We start from the raw sequence: 13,286 nt of genomic DNA, 5'->3' as shown, positions 1-13,286 counted from the left end.
AATGAAACGTATCATAACAAAAATATTATCTTCAGACTCTCTTCTCTGTATGCAAAAGGTATTGCAACATACAGGAGCCCAGGGTGTGCATCAAGTTTAAACAAAAGAAGACTAACAGCACCTTTAAAGCAACATGTACTTTTAAAAGGAAGTCCCTTCCTCTTTATTCTCTCTGTGCCTTAATATGCCCCCTGCTGAGACACTTCAGCTTTTTTTTTTTTTAATGACTATTCAATTGCATTGCTTAGGAAATTCTTTTTTATTTTGAGATGAAGGTGAAATTACATCCTTTTCCCTTCCAGTTCACAGCTCAGTTGATTCCAGTCTGTACAACTTGCTTGTAAAACCTGTTTTCTCTACCCAGTTTAATATTATAATTAAAACCTGATGTCTTTGTTAGGCTGTTAGTTTATAGTTGCCAGCAGTAAACTCACAGAAAAATAACATCTTTTCTAAGTCCCATTTACTTGGATAGTAAACGACTCAAAGTTTGAATGACTGAATTCTGTTTTATTAAGTACCAAGTATATTCCATGCCAAATTTAAACAGCTAACTTAATTTTCTCAATAAGTTCATTACATCTCTTAGTCTCCCTATCAACACTGGAGTATACTATTACCAGACTACTTTTTAAAGAGTGAACATAATTGCATATTTTAAAGCTAATATTTCATATTGGATCCTCTTCTTCATGGGGATTTATCCTAGAGCACTATGAAAACAAATGTAAGTGGAAACTCTGGTCTAGTTTTGTCCATTATTATACCATGACTATCTGTGGTTTGCAGTGAGTGTTTCTTCTCACATGCTATAAGACAGGATTAGGGAGGTGGATGGCCTTGTAGAAGGGACCAGTGAAGGTGAAGTGAAAAAAGAGGATGTGATTTTGAAGGAGAGCATGGAAAAGTATATGGGAGGGCTTAGAGGGAGGAAAGGAATGTAAGAAATGTTGTAACTATATTACAATCTCAAAAATAAAAAAATATAAAAAAGGAATTCTGCATCTGGAACTTCATCTAAATCATTTGAATGAGTAGGTCATTAGAATTGATTTGATGATTTCGGAGGGGAAGATACATTACCTTTTTTTTTATGCCCCATGTGTTTTTTCATGGCTATCTGTCCATTTGGGTTTTGATCACTGGTTCAGAATAATTTTTCCTTTTATTCTTTTACTTCAAGTTGTTTCTCTTCTTTCATTTGACAGTTTTGTAATGTTCAGGAGAGTCTAGGTTATAACAAAGTTGTTATGATGTTTTTGGACTGGCATTCTGGGCCCCAAGATCTATCTGTAGCCTGTCCTTATGGGCTGACCCCATTGCTGAAGACACCAGAATTAGCTGTAGGACATAAATAACCCAACACCAAACTGATGATGAAATTGTTTTTTCTCCCAGCTAGGTTTTATCATGCTGGGAGGGTCTATGCAGACTTCTAGGGGAGAAAAGGATTTCAGTGGTTTTGTACAGCACTGGTTGGGGTATGCTGCAATACCAATCTCCCAAGGAGATGAATGAGGTAGTGGCTCAAGTTTTGGGGTAGCTAACCTCCTCTGGTTAGGTTTGAGGCCTTCTACACAGGAGTGGTTGTCATACACAGTACTGTTAAGTCTGGTTGCTGCAAGCTGCAGGAAAACATAATGGAATTAAGCTACTATCACAAAAGCTACTACTTGGAAAAGTCAAGGACTTCTCCAAAGGTCAAGCCATGGCTTAAGAAGTCTTGGTGATATTTTAGCTTTTGGGTATATATATTAGCGGGTTCCTAAAATGATTTTCTTGTATGCTTTCGAGAACTCCATTTTATCTAAAATGCCTATCAAGCATCCAAGGCCATACGAGACAATACCACCTGTCTCCTAGGTCAGGCAGATAGCTTTATTTCTTGTGCAGTTTACGGTGAGACCCTCCTTTCTTATACAACCTTACTAATAGACCCCTAACTTCTTCTTCTTCTTCTTCTTCTTCTTCTTCTTCTTCTTCTTCTTCTTCTTCTTCTTCTTCTTCTTTTTTTTGAGACAGGGTTTCTCTGTGTAGCCTTGCGCCTTTCCTGGAACTCACTCTGTAGCCCAGGCTGTCCTCGAACTCACAGAGATCCACCTGGCTCTGCCTCCCGAGTGCTGGGATTAAAGGCATGTGCCACCACTGCCTAGTGACCCCTAACTTCTTACCTAACCACTACTAGGAATGTAGAGTGAGCACATAGATCCCCCTTTTGATATACTAACCGATCATTAGCACTCAATCTTTCACCACTCCCATTATGGATTGGAAAAGAAAGCCTGGTGGTCACTGCCTGAGGAAAATTCTTACCTACCTTTATGTCCCCATAGAATTCAAGCCTGGTGACCTTGCTTGACCAGGGGATTGCTATTGCTTAGGTTTATAACTGGACTCCTGAGAGACTTGGGGAGGACGGAGAGATGGAGAACAGAGAGGGATAAGGAGGATTCTGACCAGAGAGTACCTGTGGACGAGATGGAAGATGAGGAAGAGTCAGATGGGGAAGTACTAGCTGGGTAAGAACAAGATGAAAAGGACCTATATGAGACAGAATTAAGACAAGAGAATTAAGATAGAACTTAGAGGGAGCAGTAGATAAATACAAAGAGAAATCAGGCAAGAAAGGAGCTAGGCACGAGAACAGAACTGAAGCTGTGTAAATAGGATGTTATCCCAGAGGAATTAAAGCAAGTGGACTATAGAGCTCCGTGTGCTGAGATTCTATTTCCCAAAAATAGTCCTTGCCGTTAGTAGTTCTCTCTCCTGAGCCCCTGGGATGTATAATATTAAGGCTGGCCCTTCTAATATTATACAAGACCTGGTCAAAAGCCTGTAGCTTGGATGGTCAGAGGCCTTAGGGTATAATACGTTGCTTTTCTGAATGGTTATGCAGTCAAATTTCCTTTACATATTTATGATTATAACAATCAACTTGAACCTCTCTCTCTATCTTCATCAGACAAGATTTTTTTCAGTATACAGCAGTCAATAGAGAAATCCATAATTGTCACAGTATTAAGAATAAGAGACTCAAATCTAAGCTTTAAACAGGACATGCGTATGACCCACACTATACAAAGACTCTGGAAACATCACAAAGGAAAAGGCACAAAGAATGCTACATATGGAGGATAGAGAGGAGTGCTGTGAATGCTGTCTTCTGGGAATGACATTGCTATCTCAAGTATGATCCCACAGTAGCTGTGGTTGCAAACACAAGGCTGATAAAAGATCAAGCCAGACAAAATCTAAGCATAAGTGAGGTAAATTGTTTTGAAGCTCCACCCTTACTGAGGACCTATTAGTAGTAGATAGTTGCTGGAATATGGAGAATCATTCTTTATTGAAGATGAGACCTCTAATAAGTTTTCTATTCTTCACTGGGGGAATCCATACCCATCCACTTAATAGTAGTTTGAACTACACTTAGTGGAATATCAAAACACACACACACACACACACACACACACACACACACACACACACACACACACACACACCACTGTAATGAATGAAGGTGAGAGAGGGGGAGAGTTGGGATGTTAATGGAGTTGGATGAGAAAATGGGGGTTATATATGATTATAGCTTATGATATACCTGTAGCTAGAGTTTTCCTGCCTGGCCCACAGTCAGGACAAATCTCTCTCACCTGCCAGTCCCACAGCCGCTCAGACCCAACCAAGTAAACACAGAGACTTATATTGGTTACAAACTGTATGGCCATGGCAGGCTTCTTGCTAACTGTTCTTACAGCTTAAATTAATCCATTTCTGTAAATCTATACCTTGCCACGTGGCTTGTGGCTTATCGGCATCTTCACATGCTGCTTGTCCTGGCGGCGGCTGGCAGTGACTCCTTCTGCCTTCCTGTTCTTTCTTTTCTCCTCTCTGTTAGTTCTGCCTATACTTCCTGCCTAGCCACTGGCCAATCAGTGTTTTATTTATTGACCAATCAGAGCAACACATTTGCCATACAGAACATCCCACATATACCTGTTTGAAATTCTTCAAAGAAAAATAGGTTTTTTATGGGAGTTGTCTCATTTTACATTAATGTGGATATTAAGCAAGTCCTCTATCTTTCATCAACAAGCTGCTAAAATAGGAAACCTGGATCTTCTATATCCAAATCAGGAGAAAGTGGCTGTTCTAGCTCAGAAAGAGAATTACTTTCCTCTGTTATAGCCAAGGCTTAAATATATTGAATAATGCCAGCACACATTAATAGATTTAATTATCCTTACTAAGTGTGAAAGTTTCATTTCTACCCTCTTCTGGAGACAATTCCAAAAAACATACCCAGATATACACAAACATTAAATATATCTGATGCCAGTGTCCATGTCAGGGGAGCAGCAGGTGGCAATTGACTTCAGGGTATCAGACCACCAGGAGGAAAATCCCTGATGGGTGAATCTCAGATAAGAAAGGCTCTGAGATAACACACCTCAGAGTGTCTTTTTTTTAATTTTATAATTTAATTTAATTTTACATATCAGCCACAGATTCCCCTGTCCTCCCCCTCCCACCCCCCCCACCTTCCCCCCAGCCCATCCCCTCATTCCCATCTCCTCCAGGGCAAAGACTCCCCTGGGGATTCACCTCAACCTGGTAGATTCAGTCCAGGCAGGTCCAGTCCCCTCCTCCCAGGCTGAGGGAAGTATCCCTGCATAAGCCCTAGGTTACAAACAGCCAGCTCATGCATTAAGGATGTGCCTATACATGTTTACCCCTGTCATCTTCCTCTGGTATCTGGCATGTTGTGAATGGGTGTGGGGAGATCCCCAGTGCCTATAATGAAGTGTATTTCTCTCATGGAAACATGCCATTCTACCAGGCGTTTTACCTGTGGATTATTATGAAGATGATTTCTCCCTAAATTGTCTAATTGATATTAATAATGTTAGTGTATACAGAGTTTTGATGAACAAAAATAAATACAAGGAAATGTTACACACCTAAGGCCTATGAGTTTCACCCAAAGAGCTGCACAGATCACAGTTCAGGTTAAAGATTAAGGAAAACAATTGAGACTCCAGGAGCCAGGCTGGCTTTAATTCTCTTAATGCTGAATATGCAGTCACAGGTTTCAGCATGCATCATTAGCTGAAACAAAGCCTTAAAATAACTTCAGGTTAGAGCAGATGTTTTGATAATAGCTTTGAGATGAAAACAACCTAAAGTCCACAAAGACAAATAGCTCAATTATAGACTACAAGTTAGGTTAGGGTAAAAAATACAAAACAGTCCAATTGTTTCTAGTTGATGTACTTTCCTTGCTAGGTTGGTTGATGATCAAAGGTGATGATTAATTTCTTGTACCCATTCCTACCCTCAATCTCCTGATATAAGAAACTATTGATGTATGGTTACATACCCTAAAGATTTAAAGTAGAGCTGACCAATTGTTTTTATGTATAAAAGTTTAAGTTCGTGATTCCTTTAAGATTACTTATAAGATTATCTTTCAAGATAAATAACAAAGTGTTTGATTCTTTCTTTGTAACTGCAATATGCAGCCTGCCAACAAACAAGTTGGCTAAGAAGATATACTTTCTGCTTGCTCATTAATCTGTTATTTTTGCTCATTATTCTGTTAACCTTATTTAAAAAGTTCTGACTTTCATCTACCAATAAATGAAAAGCAAAGTCCTTACTACATGGTAAACCTGAAACTGTAACCATATGAGTGAAATATATAAAATCATGTACATTTATTGAATTGGCCAAATGTTTTAACAGAAGTAGTGCTAAGTTTTCAAAGTCTTCCTTAAACTCGTCAAGAGTGTTTGTACACTAGAAAAAGAAAAAAAATTAAAAAAAGAAGTAGATGGATGTATCTTAAATTCATCTTATGCATGAATATTGAGGTTCTTTTGCAATTTTAGCAAGGAACATTAGCTAAAAAAAGAAAAAAGAAAAATAAATAAAAAGAAATCTCATTTTTAACAACCTCAGTTAGCCTGTAGAAACATATGCTAAGTGTAATAATCCAGACACTAAAGACTATATGACTTAATATGTTGCCAAAGAAATCAAACTTTTAGGAGCTGGGAATAAATAGGATGATGGTTCCCAGGAGCCTGGAAAGAGACATTGGGGTAGATGATGTGCATGGAGATGTTGGTCAAAGGGTGTATTTTTGGCTAAAAAACAATGAATGAGTGATAGGATCCAATTTGTAGCACAGTGACTGTGGATTTCCCTGATTTATTTTTAAATTTAAAATAGATAAGGCAGATATTCTGAGTACTTGTCCCCCTCATACACAAACAGGATCCATGAATAGGCTGATAATAACAATCATCATACAGTGTGTACACATGACAATAACTAAGTTTAGACCTGGAGAATATGCAATTTCTACCTGTAAGTTATACCTATTTTAAATGGGTAATAGTATAAGTATTATCTGAGACTATCTGTGAAAAAATATCTATAATATAGTGATGAACTCAACAGATGTGTTCATGTATTACACATCTAAAACCTCAAAATAATTTCTGAAAGAAATTAGAGATCCAAATTAATTTAATTAGCAAAGCATAACATTATTGTAATTTTTAAGCCAGTTAGTCATAAGTTCTATGCAATCCTCAGCTCATATAGGCTGTTTTTTTTTTCAAAAATTGGTATGCAATTTAAAATAATATTATTTTAGTGGAGAATGAATAGAAAACTGACCTTTCCTAGATAAATATTTTCTATGCAGCTATAATACAAATATAGTTTGTCATTATGTATTAAAACATATGCATACTCCCATGAATGTGGTTGTAGAATAGATGTCATGCATATAAGGAGACTTGATTTTGAGAGAGTGGCCAAGGAAAGGCAGAGAGGAAGGCAAGTCATTCTACTAAACTTCTGCCATCAATACCACAGCTGATGTGACCTCTGATCTATTTTTAGTCTTGGTGAACACTGAACCCTCTGCCATTGTTTAGGCAGTTTTTGAGTTTTTCCCTGGCAAGTATCTTTGTCCAAAAATTTCTAGCTGCTTTATTGTCTATGCACAGTGCCTCAATCTATGGAGTCACTTTTTCTTTTTTTTTTTTTTTAATTTTAATTTATTTTGCAATACAATTCAGTTCTACATATCAGCCACGGATTCCCTTGTTCTCCCCCCCTCCCGTCCCCCTCACCTTCCCCCCAACCCCCCCCCCCCATTCTCATCTCCTCCAGGGCAAAGCCTTCCCCACAGACTGAGGTCAACCTGGTAGACTCAGTCCAGGTAGGTCTAGTCCCCTCCTCCCAGGCCGAGCCAAACAATCCTACATAGGCCCCAGGTTTCAAACAGCTGACTCATGCAATGAGCACAGGACCTGGTCCCACTGCCTGGATGCCTCCCAAACAGATCAAGCCAATCAACTGTCTCACCCATTCGGAGGGCCTGATCCAGTGGGGACCCCTCAGCCATTGGTTCATAGTTCATGAGAGTCACTTTTTCTTAAGGCACAATCAGGAAGCTTTGCCACAGGAACAAGCTGCTATGTAGCCAATATCACTATCTGTGCAGGGAGCACCTTCTGTGCAGGAATCACCTACCATAAAGTGATTGCCTCCTGTCTCTTCTCAACCACCCCGCCCATGGAAAATATCTAATTTAATTGTAATTTGCAATTAAAATTCCTTTTAATTGCAGTGTTTAGCCTATTCACATTAATATAATCATTGGTTGAGTTTAAATCTATCATCTTTTTGTATATTACCACTTTTCATCTCTGTTCTCTCCTTAACATTTTTTTTTCCTGGTGAATCTATTTTTCCTTTTTGAAGGCTTGTTAGCTGGGTCTTTCTTTTATTAGTGTGGTGATTTTTATTTGTGCTTTGATAAATAAAGCTTGCCTGAAGATCAAGGGGAAAGGCCAGCTATTTTAACTAAACAAAGTCAGGCAGCACACACCCTTAATCCAATCACTTATCAGACAGGACCTCTATGTGTTCAAGGCCATACCAGGGAACAGAGCCAGGTGTGGTGAAACACACCTTTAATTCCAGTATCAACCATAGAAACTTGGAGGTCTGTACAGATAGGCTGTGACAAGGAAGTGAGGTAGCTGGGCTAAGAGACAATGAGAAGGCAGAAAAGCAAAGCATATAAAGGTGTGGGTAGACAGGAAGTAACTCATATTTGGAAGCTGCAGAGTTGGTGAGGTCAGGTTAGCTGGTGGCTTTCCCTATTTCTCTGATCTCTCTAAGACTTTCACCCCTATATTTGGCTCTATGTTTTTTATTTAATAAGGCCACTTGGAAATTTGTCTACATATTATTGCTGTTTATAATGGTTTGTAATAGTCATTTCATTTTTATCAAAATCTCTTCACAGAGAATATTATTCTGCTTGATGTATTATACAACTACTATGAAAAAGGTCATTTCTATTAGCTTACCAAAGTTTCTGTAAAATTATTGTTTACCTCTATCACACCTATGCTATTAAGCCCACTTTGACATAGTCAATTGCATATTCATTGGTTGTATACAAGAAAATTACTTCTCACAGTTAGTCCCATGTTTACCACTTTATGAAGTCAAATAATTGAACTGAAACTATTAGTCAAAACAAATCCTTCTGATATTGAATTGTTTGTCTCAGGTATTTTTCATGGCAATGAAAAACCTTACATAGATAAATCTCCCAACAACTACAAAGACTGTGTGTGCAGTCCTTTGTGCAGGAGGAAGCAGGGATAACTACTGTTGGTTGTTTTTGATCTTTGATCTTTGTGAGGGCCTGCCTCCCAACTACCAAATAAATCACACAGGGAGGCTTATTTTTAATTATAAATGACCGGTCTTAGCTTGGCTTGTTTCTTGCTAGCTTTTCTTAAATTATACCATCTACCTTTTGCCTCTGGGCTTTTCCCATTCTCTTACTTCTGTAAATCTTACTCTTACTCTATGGCTTGCTGTGTAGCTGGGTGGCTGGCCCCTGGAGTCCTCCTCCTTCTCTGGCTACTTCTTTCCTGCCAGATTTCTCCTTCTATATATTCTCTCTACCTGCCAGCCCCATCTGTCCTTTCTTCTGCCTTGCTATTGGCTCTTCAGTTCCTTATTAGACTATCAGGTGTTTTAGACAAGCACAGCAACACAGCTTCACATAGTTAAGCAAATGCAACATAAACAAAAGTAATACACCTTACAATAACATTCCACAACAGACAACAAAAGAATCCTGGACAGAGTAAAACTCAAAAAAAAAATGCATTCATCAAAATTGTAGTTACAGATTTTAGACAGCACTTATATCTGGTGTGGGTTCTGCCCTCTAACAGTGCTGAGCACAAACTATCTGAGACTACATCTGAACAACCTGTCATAGGCTATTCTGAGTTCTACTGTTTCCCAGCACTCACCAATAGAAGCCTTGTCCAGGGAAGTATTCCAGAGTGAGAAGAAACTTCAGAGAGTAGAATTTACAATGACCTGTGCATGGGGTATGAAGTAGAGCAAATCACGGGAAGAGAAGGGAACATCTCATAGGAATAATTAAAGAGCAGCTCCACAGCCACAGTTAGAAATATCCAAATCATTGCCTTGTCCTGCAGCTGTTAATACTGGAATGAAGGGAGGTCTTAAAAGGGAAATGGAAGGAAGTACTTGAGATGCTGGAGCTATCTTGCAACTGGAATGTGGAGAGATTTACCTGAGGTACACATTTATCAAAATATATAGGACTACATACCAAGTATAATGCACTTTATAAAAATATATAGAAGATGACTGCAAAAAGAAATTGGTGATAAAATTTAACTACTTTTGTCTTTTTGTTATTAGTATTACCTTATTACAGTTTTGCCTCCTTCTATTCCTCCCAGTTCCTCCCTACCACTCCTCCCATCCAAACCTGCTCTCTGTCTCCCATTAGAAAGGAACAGGTTTCTAAGAGATAACAACAAAACATAGCAAAATAAAATATAATAAGATAACACAGAAACCCTCACACTGAAGTAGGACAAGGAAAACCAAGAGAAGGAAAAGAACCACCAAAAATGTTCTAAGAATTGAAAACCCACTCATTCACACATTTAGGAGTCCAATAAAAATACTAAACTGAAAGCTATAGAGGGCCTGGTGCAGACCCCTGTAGGCCCTGTGCATGCTGCTTCAGTCTCTGTGAGTTCATATGAGCTTTGCTCGGTTGATTTAGAGGATCTTGTTCTCCATCCTCTCCAGCTCTTAAACTCTTTTTGCCTCCTTTTCTAAGAAGTTCCCTGAACTCTGTAGAGAGAGATTTGATGGAGATATACCATTATAGATCTGTGAGTTCCAAAGTCTCACTGTCTGCATAATGTCTGACTGTGGGTCTCTATATTTGCTCCCATCTGCTTCAAGAGGAAGCTTCTCTGATGCTGGCTGAGAAAGGCATTGATCTATGAGAATAGCAGAGTGTCATTAGGAGCAATTTACATTTGCTTTTTTTTTTTTTTTTTAGACCAGAAGTAGTTGGTTTTACCCTAAGTACCTGGGTTATTCAGTCTGTTGTTTTGTTTTGTTTTGTTTTGTCACCCAAGCAATATGAGGTATAGGTTCCATCTCAAAGAGTGGGCATTAAGTCAAATCAGACATTTGCTGGTTACTTCAACAAATTTTGGGCCACCATTGCCGTCGCATACCTTACAAGCAGGACAGATTTTAGATAAAAGGTTTTGTGACTGGGTTGGTGGTTACGTTTCTCCTTTGATAGCCAGTAGGGTACTTTCCCATACTAAATATTCTAGAATGTAGTGATGAAGGTTCTATGTAGGCACCAGAACACCCTCTCCATGTTCAATGAGTTGTGTAGGTGTTGTCTTCAGCAATGGATCTAGCTACCAGTTTGTGGAGAACAACCTATAGTGTTGACAACAGCCTGAATTGTTTGGGGATTTCCCTGGAATCCCTTTGGACAACAACTCAATTGGATGTAATCCAATTGGATGTAACTCATTGGCACAGAATGCTTTCTGAACACAACACAGGTAGCACAAGCACTAAGATCAATGATTAACAAATGGGATCTCATGACACTCAAACACTGCTATAAGGCAAAGGACACCATCACTTGGACAAAGCAGCAACCTACGGAATGGGAAAATATTTTTACCAACTCCACATTTGATAGAGGATTAATATCCAAAATATATAAAGAACTCAAACAACTAGATGCCAACCCCCAAAAAAAACCCAAATTATTCAATAAAAAAATGGAGTACATACCTAAACAGATAATTCTCAATAGAGGAAACTCAAACATCTGAGAAACACTTAAAGACATATTCAACATCCTTAGCTATTAGGGAACTGCAAATCAAACTACTTGTGATTCCATCTTACTCTTGTCAGATTGTCTAAAATCAATAACACAAATAATAGTTCATACTGGCAAGGAGAATGTGGAATAAGAGGAGCATTCATCCACTGCTGGTGGGAGTGAAAACTTGTACAGCCATTATGGAAATCAGTATGGTGGTTCCTAAGAAAGTTGGGTATCAAGCAACCTCAAGATCCAAGTATATCACTCTTGGGTTGTGGGAGCCCACAACTGACTCAGTTTCCCAGTTTGAATCTGAAGTCTATTCTGAGTCAATAGAGTTCGGGCTTGCTTGCTCCAGGGCTGTGAGAAACTCCCAATTAGCCCACAGGAAGGAACACACTATCTAGCTAGACACAGGCTGCTGATGCAAGCTGGAGGTACATCAAGATACAAAATGAAACTGCCTGCTCCTTGACCTAAGGCAGGATAGATAGTGATTGAATGCCTGTGCTGTAAATTGTTCTACCTCTGTCCTTCAAAACTGTATATAAGCTGGCTGTGAAATAAACTCAGGGCTGTCTGGCATTGACCAGCAGACCTCTCAACTCTTTTCTGTCTTCTTCATTGTGTCTTCAATCTGCATACCTCTACCCAGCTACCCAGCTGACTATCGGCAGGCTCCAATATTGGGTGTATTATATACCCAAGGGATACTTCATCCTACCATAAAGACACTTGCTCAAACACATTCACTGTTGCTCTGTTCATAATAGCCAGAAACCGGAAACAACCTAGATGTCTCTCAACAGAAGAATGGTCAAAGAAAATGTGGTACATTTACCCAATGGACTCTAACTCAGTTGTTTTAAAAAAATGACATCATGAAATTTGCTGGCAAGTGGATGGAAGTAGAAAACATCCTGAGTGAGATGGCCCACACTTAGAAAGATAAATATGACATGTACTCACTTATTTGTGGATATTAGCCATTAAATAAATGATAATTATACTACAATCTATAGAGCAGAGAGGTTAGGCATAGAGGAAAAGACTGGAGGCGGGGGCATGAATCTCCCTGGGAAGGGGAAAATAGAATAGATTTGTATGTGTTCACACAGCTGATAGATTTGATGCTGTTGTTGTGTCAACCAAGTAAGACTGGTTTGCTTCTTCAGTGTTCGGTCTTGTGCTTTGTGTAGCAAGAAGCCAACACTCTTGGCCATTTTGTTCGGTTTGGTTTGGTTTGGTTTGGTAATTCCTGGAATATTTCAACTGAAATTAAGAGTGTGAGCAAAGAGAAAGTGAACTTGAGTTGGGGAGAATGGAATCAGAGATAACAAAACAAAAAAGCTGAACAAAACACTTAAATCAACCAGGAACCAAAATAGAAAGTTCAGAAATGATTGGAACACATTAACACTTGTGCAATACACACATCAATGACCCGCTTGGAAATTACACCTTAACTTCTTCCAACAGAGTGAGTACTTAGAGAATCACAGGCAAATAAAGTTTGAAATTTTGCCTTGAGTCTTTATACATGTCATATATTATTAATTCAGTCTAATCTATCCATATGTGAACTGAGAATCATATATTTTCTACACAATATGGTCTTTCTGAGGATTACATGGTAAACTTCACCTAAGGGATTAGTTTACTGTATGTCATGTCATAACCATCAATGAAAGCAATTAGTCTTCACGCTACACATGGAAATAGGCAAATAGCATACTAAGGTCATAACTGATAAGAAATCAGTTCGATAGGAATGAACAGAAAAATGAAGTAATTAATAAAACAGAGTGGTCACATACTCCTTTGATATTAGGTGAAGTTCAAACATGAAACTAATAGTATATGTTTGTCACTGATTAATTCCAACAAAGTATAATAATAGTAAAAATAAAATGCTGGGAAATGTATTAAGGAAATGTATTACCTGCTATATTTTTCATTCTTTTATTTTTGCCTCAAGGTGAATGCAATTGCTTTATTCAAGTTTTTACCAGCATAATAATGAAATCAGACAAGGTTTTGGAAT

Source organism: Peromyscus californicus, unplaced genomic scaffold (assembly GCF_007827085.1).
Source record: "Peromyscus californicus insignis strain IS unplaced genomic scaffold, ASM782708v3 Scaffold_9__1_contigs__length_137607984, whole genome shotgun sequence".
In the NCBI taxonomy this organism is placed as follows: Eukaryota; Metazoa; Chordata; class Mammalia; order Rodentia; family Cricetidae; genus Peromyscus; species Peromyscus californicus.
This window is presented reverse-complemented; position numbering follows the sequence as displayed.